Below are 10,359 nucleotides of genomic sequence, written 5' to 3'. Positions count from 1 at the left end.
CTGCCTTATATACATATCATGCATCCCTAATAGTAATCATAGATCAAGACATCCTAGCAAAGTTATGTCCTTTGTTGTATTCACAGCCTATTCTCACTGCCTCAAATGGCCCAAGAGAAGCTTCAGTAGTTATCCCTATGTCTTTCATTGTGTTTGGTGATTGGACTGGAGGTCTGAGCAGTCTGACTACCCTGTGGCCATGTGGGTAAAAGCTTAAATGGCTCCAATTGGAGGAAAAGTGGACTCTCAGTTCTGAAAGTCTTTGCTAGCAAAGCTTGGCCGCTGTCTAATTAGGGTTTTTGACAGTTCATGTTAGACTGACAGTGGCTCAGTCAGCTTATCTGTTGAACAGTGCGGATGGACAGCTGTACGATCTAATATGATGTGAAATACGCAGACTGCTGGCGATCTGCTCCATCTGTCTTTCTGCTTATAACAAGTGCTGTTCTCACCTGGGACCTTCAGCAGTACAGAGACTGATCTGCCCGATTCCATCAGTGCCTTTTCAAAGATGTCTCTTCCTGGTTTATTACACGGACATAACTTTCTCCACCTCACTGCTGTCGAGTGATGAATTATGAATAGATGCGAATTCAACAGCACCGCCGGCCAGGCCTGAGGATTACTTTCAATTTGCACACCGCTCCCATTGCTGCCTCACTGGCTCGCTCCGCTAGTCAGACTTCTTTTCTCAAGGGACCTCGAGGGCAGTATTAGATTGCCGCCTGAAACTCTAACCCCGCCAATCATGTAAAAAGTTTGAGAAATGAATCTGTATGCACTGTATATAGTTACACAATGGGTGCTCCTGTTGCTGCCCCTGCGTTTGACTCTCACGTGAGTGGCATCGTTTCTTACCCTTAGATAACACTTCTCACTTTCCCACCGGAAGGAAGAGGACGGAGTCGTGCCTGTGTGGCCTCTCTCAGATTCTCGTTGACTCCAGATAACTGGTTGTAATTGGCCTGGTTGATGAGCAGGCAGCAGGCAGTGAAAGGAAAGTAGAAAGGACAGGGATCCTTTTAATGAAGCCAATGAGAAGGACATGGAGAGCCTGCAGGCTTCAAGAAGGATTAGAGCCGGCTCCAGCAGATTTAGGCTTATGATGCTTCCACAAGTCTCTCAACCTTGAGGGGCTGAGAAAGGACAAGGAAAGTGTTGGAGTCGGAATATAGAACGAGAGTTTACATCTTTTACAGTGTACGTGATATGCAATACTTTATCTGTCTCCGCCTCTGTTATGCTGTGATCTTTAGCCGCTGACTATTTGGAGATGTTGGTAAACAAAAGGGATTTTTCTAAAGGTCAGTGTCCCCAAGACACTAACCTTTTAATATACAGCTCACACACATGCCTCTGCAGATTGAGGACACTGTGTGTGTTTGTTTGAATATGCATGCCTGTCTGTCTGTTTCTGTATCTCTGTGCATTCATCCGTTTTCATGTGTAAATTAGTACACATAAATCTGTGTGTGTGTGTGTGCGAAGGGACTTTAAGTGTGTGATGTGTGATGCCGGCCTAATATGTCCTGTCTCTGCCTCTTTGGATGTGGCAGGCAGCGCAAGAGTGTCGGAGAGTCAAGCCAATTGGCATGAAAAGAGCCTGGGCTGAAGTGATGGCTGGTGACACGGCAGACAGGCCAGCCGGGCAGGAAATAGATGCCAGCAGAGATACTGATCACACTCACCTCCACCTCTTGATGACTTTGTCTCTCTGGTCCTTGTCTCTGTGCCATATAGCCAAGCGAAAACTGTAAAGTGTCTCTGTGATACCGATAAGTAGCTGTAGTTGCGCACGTGCGGGTGAAAATAGGTCACATTCAGGACACCTCTGTGTTTATAGGACTGCTAACGCAGTAGCTGGTTATTTGAGCTTGTGAAAATGATTCTTGTTAACCTTTGACCTGACGTTGTAGTCATGCTTAGATGGAAAGTCACTTCTCTAAGGGTAATTAACTCCGACAAGGAGGATATGTTTTAGATTTGTTTCAGTTTCTCAGCTGGACTATGGAAAAACTACCAGCTTGATTTTTGTTAAACTTGGTGAAAAGGTGCAACAAGAAAGAAGCCAGTAAATTTTGGTGCAGATCCGAATCACAGGGCAGATACGCCAATCATTTTTCACTTTCAGTAACACTGTGAGATAGGGCATTTGGCCTTGGCAGAATAAATGCCATACATCTTCAAATCCAGTCTGTGGTAGTAAAGTTCAAAAAGTGGCAAAACAGCCAGTTGTGGGTTATTCACAGGTACCAGTTATCCTCTGCGGCAGCCTACACATGTGGTTGCTTAAACTTCAGACAAGCAGTCATTAAGGAGCACTCAGGGACAGTGGTGTCATGGGAGAACCTGTACAATTGTAACAACACTTTTTTTCCCTCAATCTAAGGTGTGATTATGGAAATGGAAATACGCAAATATTATGCAGCTAATTTACACCCTTACTCACAGCAAAACTCCACCAGAGATATTAATGGAAAACTGTTCAAACTTTATGCTTCATGAGAACAAGCCATATTATTGACCCTGAAGTTTGCACTTGTGGACTTTCTGATCTTCAGTCCCCCAGCTATAATTAGGCTTGGGTGGTATCATGGTATTACTGTATACTGGGGTATTTAGAAATCCAGAAGGTTTGATTTTCAGTACCGTCAAGGGGGAGTATTGCCACATGTAACTTTACTTTGAAATTACTTTTTCCAACTACAAAAGCAGTTTATTCAACACGTTCTCATCCAAAGTCGTCACATATCACTGATCACTGCTTTGTCAGTTTCCTTTCAGGTCTACATATTACATGCTAGGTATCCTCCTGCGTCTGCTGTTGACATTCCCGGACACAGCAACCAACGCTGGGATGTCAAGAACAGCATTGTGGTTAGGTTTAGGCAATAAAAGCACATGGTTAGGTTTAAAAAAAAAAAAAAAAAAACATCATGGTTTGGTTCTATTTTCATATGGAAAGCGAACACCAGGCTCCCAGGGTTTGTTGGATCCATCCACCAAACTTCCCACTCGCCCTTTAGAGACTTTCAAATTCCTTATATCACATTGTTACCAGCAGTGTTTCAACCTGACGCTGCCCTTCCAAGTATCAAACTGCCGCAACAGGTGCCATCCAGCCAACCAGCAGCGTATCATAACACTGCGAAAGGGTATTGTCCAGCTGCCGTACAAACTCATGCTGCCCGGCGGCTGACCCTGACACTGAAATCACTGACAAAGTGGCGGTATTTGATGACTTCAGTATAAGAACGGGCTGGTTTATTAGCCACATGATTTTATTAAACACATCATCTTATTTCGCTGATGTGTTGATATCCGCTGCGGCAATGAGTGTCATCAAGCCCTCCAACAAGAAGAGCGCTTATTTCCTATCTGTTCATTATTTCGTTCACTCATTTTGTCATTCATTTCCGTAACCGCTTATCTTGTGAGGGGTCGTGGGGGGCTGGAGCCTATTCCAGCTGACATTGGGTGAGAGGCGGGGTACACCCTGGATAGGTTGCCGGACTATCACAGGGCTGACACATAGAGACGGACAACCATTCACGCTCACATTCACACAGAGTCTCCAATTAACCTGCATGTCTTTGGACTGTGGGAGGAAGCCGGAGAACCTGGAAAAAACTCACGCTGACACAGGGAGAACATGCAGACTCCACACAGAAGGGCTCCCCTTCCCCCTACCAAGAACCCTCTTGCTGTGAGGCAACAATGCTAACCACTGCACCACCGTGCTGCTGTTCATTATTTCATATGCCGTAAATATTTAAACAAGCCTACTTGTCTAAGTAGGCTAATTGCACATTAGAAACACAGCACTGTAGGCTAGACAATAACATACATGCTACAATGACTTCTTTCATCAGTAGCTCAGCTTTTATGTTGTTTTTTTTACACACATGCCGTCATATCATATATGTCGGTGTCAGGAAGATATGAAGGTTTGGAAAAATAGATACTGCTTAAGTCTATTTCTAATAGTTTTGTAGATATATCCAGACATAAAGTAGTGGTTGTGAAGAAGACTTGACTACTGGCCTTGGCGGAGGTCCAGTCTCTCTGATTGCCAGTCTAGTTTTGTGTGAGACTGGAGTTTGCTTCTTGATTTATTACTTCTGACTTACTTTTATATGGGATAACTGTGCTGAAAGTACCCAGTGTTTGTTTATGTTTGCACAAGCATTGACGCCAGATGATGAATTGTCATTATTTGGGTCTGCTGTGTCTGAGTTAATTGGGAAGGAGGGAAAACAACAGGAGTGTTCTGTGTTAAACTGCGTCCCTATTTCACAGGCATAATGGAAGTAAAAGAGAGTATATACAGTAATAGGTTGAACAGGTGCCATGCATACTGAAGCAGTAAAGGCAGAGGAGTTGACAGCCAGCTATTTGCTTTGAAGTTATGAGAGTCACAAAGTAATGGATGTTTCCAAGTCATTACATTCAGTATTTGATCAGGGGGCTCTCAAGGGCACAAATCTGGTTGTTAAATGGCCCCTGACGCCTTTAAACAGGATTGTGTTATTCTGTCAACTTATCGGTTCTTGCCAGACACAATCAGGCCAGTGACCTAATAACAAATTCTACTTTACTTCCCTTCCTTTTTTAAAACCAGCCCCAAAAGATTTGGACAAGGACAAATGAACATTTTGATCTGTTCACTGAGCACAAACAATCTGTCCGTTCTACCAATTCGCCCAATTATGTCCTCTCAGTCCTGGTGGTCTGTCACTTCTCATCCCTGCTGAAGCCCGAGTGGCTGCCTGGGGAGGGGGGCTGCCGGTTGACTGACACACTCTGATCACGGGGGCTTAAAGAGAGGATGGACATTTAATACGCTAGCTGCCAGTGGCGGCCTGTCCACATGGCAAGCTGGCTGAAAAGACAGACGGGTGGATGACCAGTGTCGTTGTTCCGCTGTGACACTCATATCATCCTGCCCAAAAGCAAAGGACAGCGGGTCCACAAGTGTTCCAGATCACTCCATGTTGCCATTCAATTTTTTTTTAGATTTATGCCAAAATGACATGGCTGCTATTTAAGGAGCAGCGTGTGAGATCCAGGGAATATATTGGCAGAAACAGAGTATAATTAAGTATAAATATGAGGGGTTTTTGTGTATAATCACTTAGAAATAAGAGTCCTTGTGTTTTTTGTTACCTTGAATGAGCCGATTACCTCTGCCTCTACCTTACTACTAACGTAAGTCGGCATGTTGCACCGCCATGATTCTACAGTAGCCCAAAATGGACAAACCAAACACTGGCTCTAGATAGGGCTATTTGCGTTTTTGTGTCGGCCACCCTAGTTAGCAGCCCCTCTGTGCCTAAAGCATCAGAAAAGTGTTTTATTCAATGTTTTTACCTGATTTAATCACCTGATCTGTTCGTTTTGGACAGGAAGAGACCTCTGTGGATAATTCGACACCCAGTAAAAAAAAACCTCCTGCACAATAAATACTGAAGGAATCCTAATTGGGAGACGTTTCAGCTGGTTGCAATTTGCAGTCCTCGCCACTAGATGCCACTAAATCCCTCTAAATCTTACACCCTGTTCCTTTAAAATAAGTGACACAGACACATTTAAAATGACTCATAGTATTGACTTTATGCTGCACTGCCCATTTTTTTCTTGCACTTCTAACAATTGTCTAAGAGCCACTTAAGCATGTATTAATATTTGGTAAGAATTAATGCGTTGATATGACACATCATACAGGTTCGTACAGTATTTAAGTTTACACAACAGTTTCTGTATAATTTGAATAATGCTTGGTCGTGGACTATGCTGAGATTTTGTTTATATTTACTTTATTTATGTGTTAGATTACAGGCACAAGTTATGTATGCCAGGTTTGGTTGGGTAAGGCAGTTTAGTGTGAATGGCAAAAGGAGAGTTTGAACAGCGTTGTGTGTAAAAGTAAAAGTTTGTGTTGATTTGGATTGTAGTCAGTTTTTGACCGCATTAAGCAGTGTTAAAGTACAATAATGGGAACACAATGAGACTATATAGAAATAAATCTGGTTCGACTGAGAGGTCTCAGATTGACGATTTGAATCTCCAACTTTCAAGTGGCAGCCCTAATAGCTGGCAATGCTAAGCTATTGCACTTAAAATGAAAGTAAGATTACAACATGATGCAATGCTGAAGCACCCTGGTTCAGGCAAAGAATAAGGTCAATGAAATATGTTCAAAATGTTAAACTGTAATAACATTTGTATTGACTGGATCTATTCTGAAAGATTAAATATTGAACAACACTCCGGACATCAGCTCAGTTTCCTTTAAGCAGTACTTTCTCTTGTATCAAAGGAGAAATGCCTGTTGACTTAATGAAAAGCATTCAGTGCTAAAATATCAAACATCTGATGTGAATCATTAATGACTATAATTTGATTTTTTTAATCATCATTAGTCTATTCACTGTAAGCTCTCAAGTCTCATGAGGCCTTGAAATAAACAAGCACAGGATAAATAAGTCTGCCACCCATGTAATAGGCCTAAATTGATGGAGCGCAGTAATGAATTACTGTTACAGAACGCTGCTAATGAAAGTGTGTTAGGTTGTGTGTTCGATACGATAACACAGCTCGGGGTCTTATAAGCCTCGACTGGCATCACTGAGTGTGTATATGTGGCCGGGGGAAGACGTGTCACCCTGCATTACAGTGACGGCCTGTGGCCCCTCAAAGAGTGGCATCAGACTTAATGTTCTTTTGAGCCACTGATCCCTTTGTGTTAACTCAAGCTGACTGTGCTAGGAGGGATTGTGTTTGTGTAGGAACCCCAATATTTGTTTTAACCTTCAGCTGTGAACATGCCTCAGTACAAACTGATAAAAAAGAAACCAGGTCAGACCCTGTCATGATAGTGACTTAGTAAGACATTCCAGCCCCACCTGTCCTCTCACATTACTCATATGGGATGATATTCATGAAGGAGCCTTAAAGGGGACCTATTATGCTCATTTTCAGGTTCATACTTGGATTTTGGATTTCTACTAGAACATGTTAACATGCTTTAATGCTCAAAAAACACCACATGGAACATCTGTATTTACCCTGTCTGAAACGCTCTGGTTTAGCACCTGTCACTTTAAGCCCCCCTCTCAGAAAAGCCCAGTTGTCTCTGATTGGTCAGCATTTCTGGGTCTTCTATATCTGCGCCAGGCTCCCAGGAAAGCCGCCTAGCCTTGGAGCAAATTTTTCCCAGTGGCCACTCACGGTATTGCAGCGAAAATATCCTCTGCGGCCCAGAAAGCATTTTTCCCATAGACCACCAGTTCCAAAGAGACGTCTGTAAAACTGTTGACAAAACGCCTCGAGCTGCAAACAAGGTCCATAATTAATCTTTCTATTCTGAATTTTTGAGCCATGGTAGCTTTATGTATGTAAAACTTTCCTCAAGCTGAAAAAAAGCAACATCACAATGTAAAGTCTGTGAGCCGAGGGGGAACTCGTTGGCGGGGTCAGAGGGAGACACACTACAGCCAATATTCAGTGGGCCAAATACCAAGGAAGTAAACCCGGAAGCTAGAAGACTTTTTTGCACTAGGCAAGAACTTCATTGGAATGAATAGGCACCATCTTGGCGTCCAGTATCTAGTTATCCTTCAAATCTATTATCTGCACTTTTGGCTGTGTTATTTTCCTGAGAGTGTTCCTCCTAGTTGCATCTCTGCACCACCATTTCAGCCAAGGGAATAACTGTAACAAAGTATGGCAGGACTTTTTATCGTAAAAAAAAAAATCACCAATAAAAGAAAAAGAAATTAGCAACAATTGGCAACCAAGATTACATTTCTCCCTGACATTAGCATGTAGCTACATGTAGCAGTGTACTTGTAGCCGAGGAAATGACTGTAACGGAGTATGGCAGTCAGTTTTACCTTGAAAAGTCACCAGTAAAAGCTTCTAAAATAAAATTTGCCCAACCAGATATACTCCAGCAGGAATATGGTCCAAAATCGAGGAGAAATTAGCAACACTGACAGCCAAGATTACATGTCTCCCTGACATTAGCATCTAGCTACATGTAGCAGTGTACTCGCAGCCGAGGGAATAATTAGGAGTAGTAGGAGTTGGAGTGTAGCAGCTGTCTCAACTGTGAAAAATCGCCAATAAAAGCTTCTAAACCAAAATCTTCCAGATCAGATATCTACCAGCAGGAATGTGATCTGATATTGTACAATACATCAGCAACCAAGAGTTTCTCTGATGTTAGCATGAAGCTACATGTAGTTGCAGTAGGGGAATTACTGTATCGAAGTAAAGCAGCACTTTCTCTAGTGAAAAAATCACCAACAAAAGCTTCTAAACCAAAATCTTCTCAACCAGACATGTTCCAGCAGAAATATGATCCAGTATTGTGCAGAAATCAACATCAGCAACCAAGAGTTTTTCTGATGTTAGCATGAAGCTACATGTAGCAGTTTAGGCTACATAATGTAAACACTTGCAGTAACGTGTCTGGAGCAGATGAACATATAAAGAAATCAGTCACAAGCTGTCGAAAATAAAAAATGTGTCGGAAACAGATTAGCTTTTGCTCATAGTATTTACTTTTGCATATGTCTACCTCATTATTTGAAACTTTGGTGAGCTAGTGGGTGCCCAAACTTTGGCCACATTTTAATATGCACGCACCACATTGTAACATTAATAGAAAATAAGGAGAAGCACAATAGGTCCCTTATGATAAGAAAGGGCAGGTTTTATAATCTGTAGTTGTGCCGTAGTATTTTTTCAGAATATGTAGACGGACATTAACACTGGACAAAAATCATAGCTGCAGTTTATCTAAGTCCCAACAACAATATTTTAATTGTAAGTTGTGATAATTCTCGGATCAAGACGAAAGAAACAGAAGTAACTGTTGGATGGAAGTGTTATTATTTCCTTTGGACTGCTCCCGCATTCGCCTCGGCCATGTCATCTGAATGTTACTTAGTTTATTGATCACTTGTAATTCCCAGAACGGGAGCACGTCTCAAAGATGCATTGCATTCTGGTCTGTCGTGATTACAGTTATTGACAGAACTGGTAGGCTATCCTCTGTAATGAATTTGCCTCAGTCTGATCGATCAGTGTCAATACTGATAGGGGGTCAAACACCTTGTTTTTCTATTAACCCGGAATTTACTGATGTAATTTAATTAAAAACTTAATGTAATGAGGTCTGTTATTGATCCGAGGATATCCTGCAGTTGGAACTGGTATCAAACGGATCTGAATCAGCCTTATTCAAGCTGATGTTAAATAAAATTGTGGGAACACTTTTTTAAAGTGGTGGCAAAACAATTAGTGTTTTACAACCTTTGGAAACAAGCAAGCCCGGTTCTAAAGATGGTGCAGCTCTAAGTAATAGAGCATGAATCTTTAGTGATGGTTACAATACTTTAAACTTTATTTAAAAAGTTTTATTTGAGAGAAAGAGACATACACAACACACTCTTCTTGCATGTCGCGTAATAATTTGATTGTGAACACAGTAACTCAAGAACAGTTCATCCCTGAGTTCCCCCTGACGACCACAGGATCCGATTAGATTTTGGAGCACCTCACTGCATAAAGCTGTATGTTAATGAGGACATAACAAAACCTGTTATGACTCTTAAGGACTTAAAAGACTGGAAATTCATACTGACATTGCCCTCGTAATACACATTCACATCAATTTGTGTGATTAATGACCTCATTAGCATAGATGTTATTTTTAGAACGCCGTGCAGATATTTGGCAGCTCACGTACGTCATGTTTAATGATTGTCTTTCGGCAAGTGTTTTTTAAAAAGGACAGGAGGTTATAATGTCCAAAAAGATGGAGGGCTGTGTAGCCGCATGAAGAAATGGAGATAGGCTTTATGTTTTAGACCTTGGTTGAAACTAATATGTAGCACAAAAGTTTGCATAACAAATGTATCATTGTATGACTGAGGTGTTTTATCTGCCATCAGTCATGTCGGTCCATGATGTTTATCAGTGCTATTGTCGGCGGTATGAGAGTATCAGGTGTTTGTCCTTCTATGTCTCTGGGGCCAGTGTCGCTCCAGGTAAGGTCAAAGTCTCCATGTCAGTGGGACATAACCATGCAGCATAACGTCTTAAATTATTTAGCCCCAGTTCGTAGAAGCCTTTACGTCCATAAGCCCTGCAACAGTTCTCTCTCATTAAAGATTCATGGCACATGGCAAGACACATTCTTAATCACCCCTTTGTGTCCTTTGGTTTCACTGCTGCTCATGCTTTGCATAGGACAGAAGTGCAATTTAAGAATCTCACTGTAATCCATTATTATAATTAAAGTCCCATTTGGCAGCTTTAAAAATAGTGTTGCGTCCGAATCTGCATGTG

General features: G+C 41.8%; 1 protein-coding gene across 2 annotated transcripts in view; it reads left to right on the top strand.

Annotated features, from left to right (window-relative positions):
* lingo3a (leucine rich repeat and Ig domain containing 3a) overlaps window positions 1-10,359 on the top strand; it is a 65,850-nt gene that overhangs the window by 27,268 nt on the left and 28,223 nt on the right. The gene's annotated exons all lie outside the window — the stretch shown is intronic.

Source organism: Epinephelus moara, chromosome 10, assembly GCF_006386435.1.
Source record: "Epinephelus moara isolate mb chromosome 10, YSFRI_EMoa_1.0, whole genome shotgun sequence".
NCBI classification, from domain to species: Eukaryota; Metazoa; Chordata; class Actinopteri; order Perciformes; family Serranidae; genus Epinephelus; species Epinephelus moara.
Note: the sequence above shows the minus strand (reverse complement) of the source record. Positions and strands in the feature narration are given on the sequence as shown.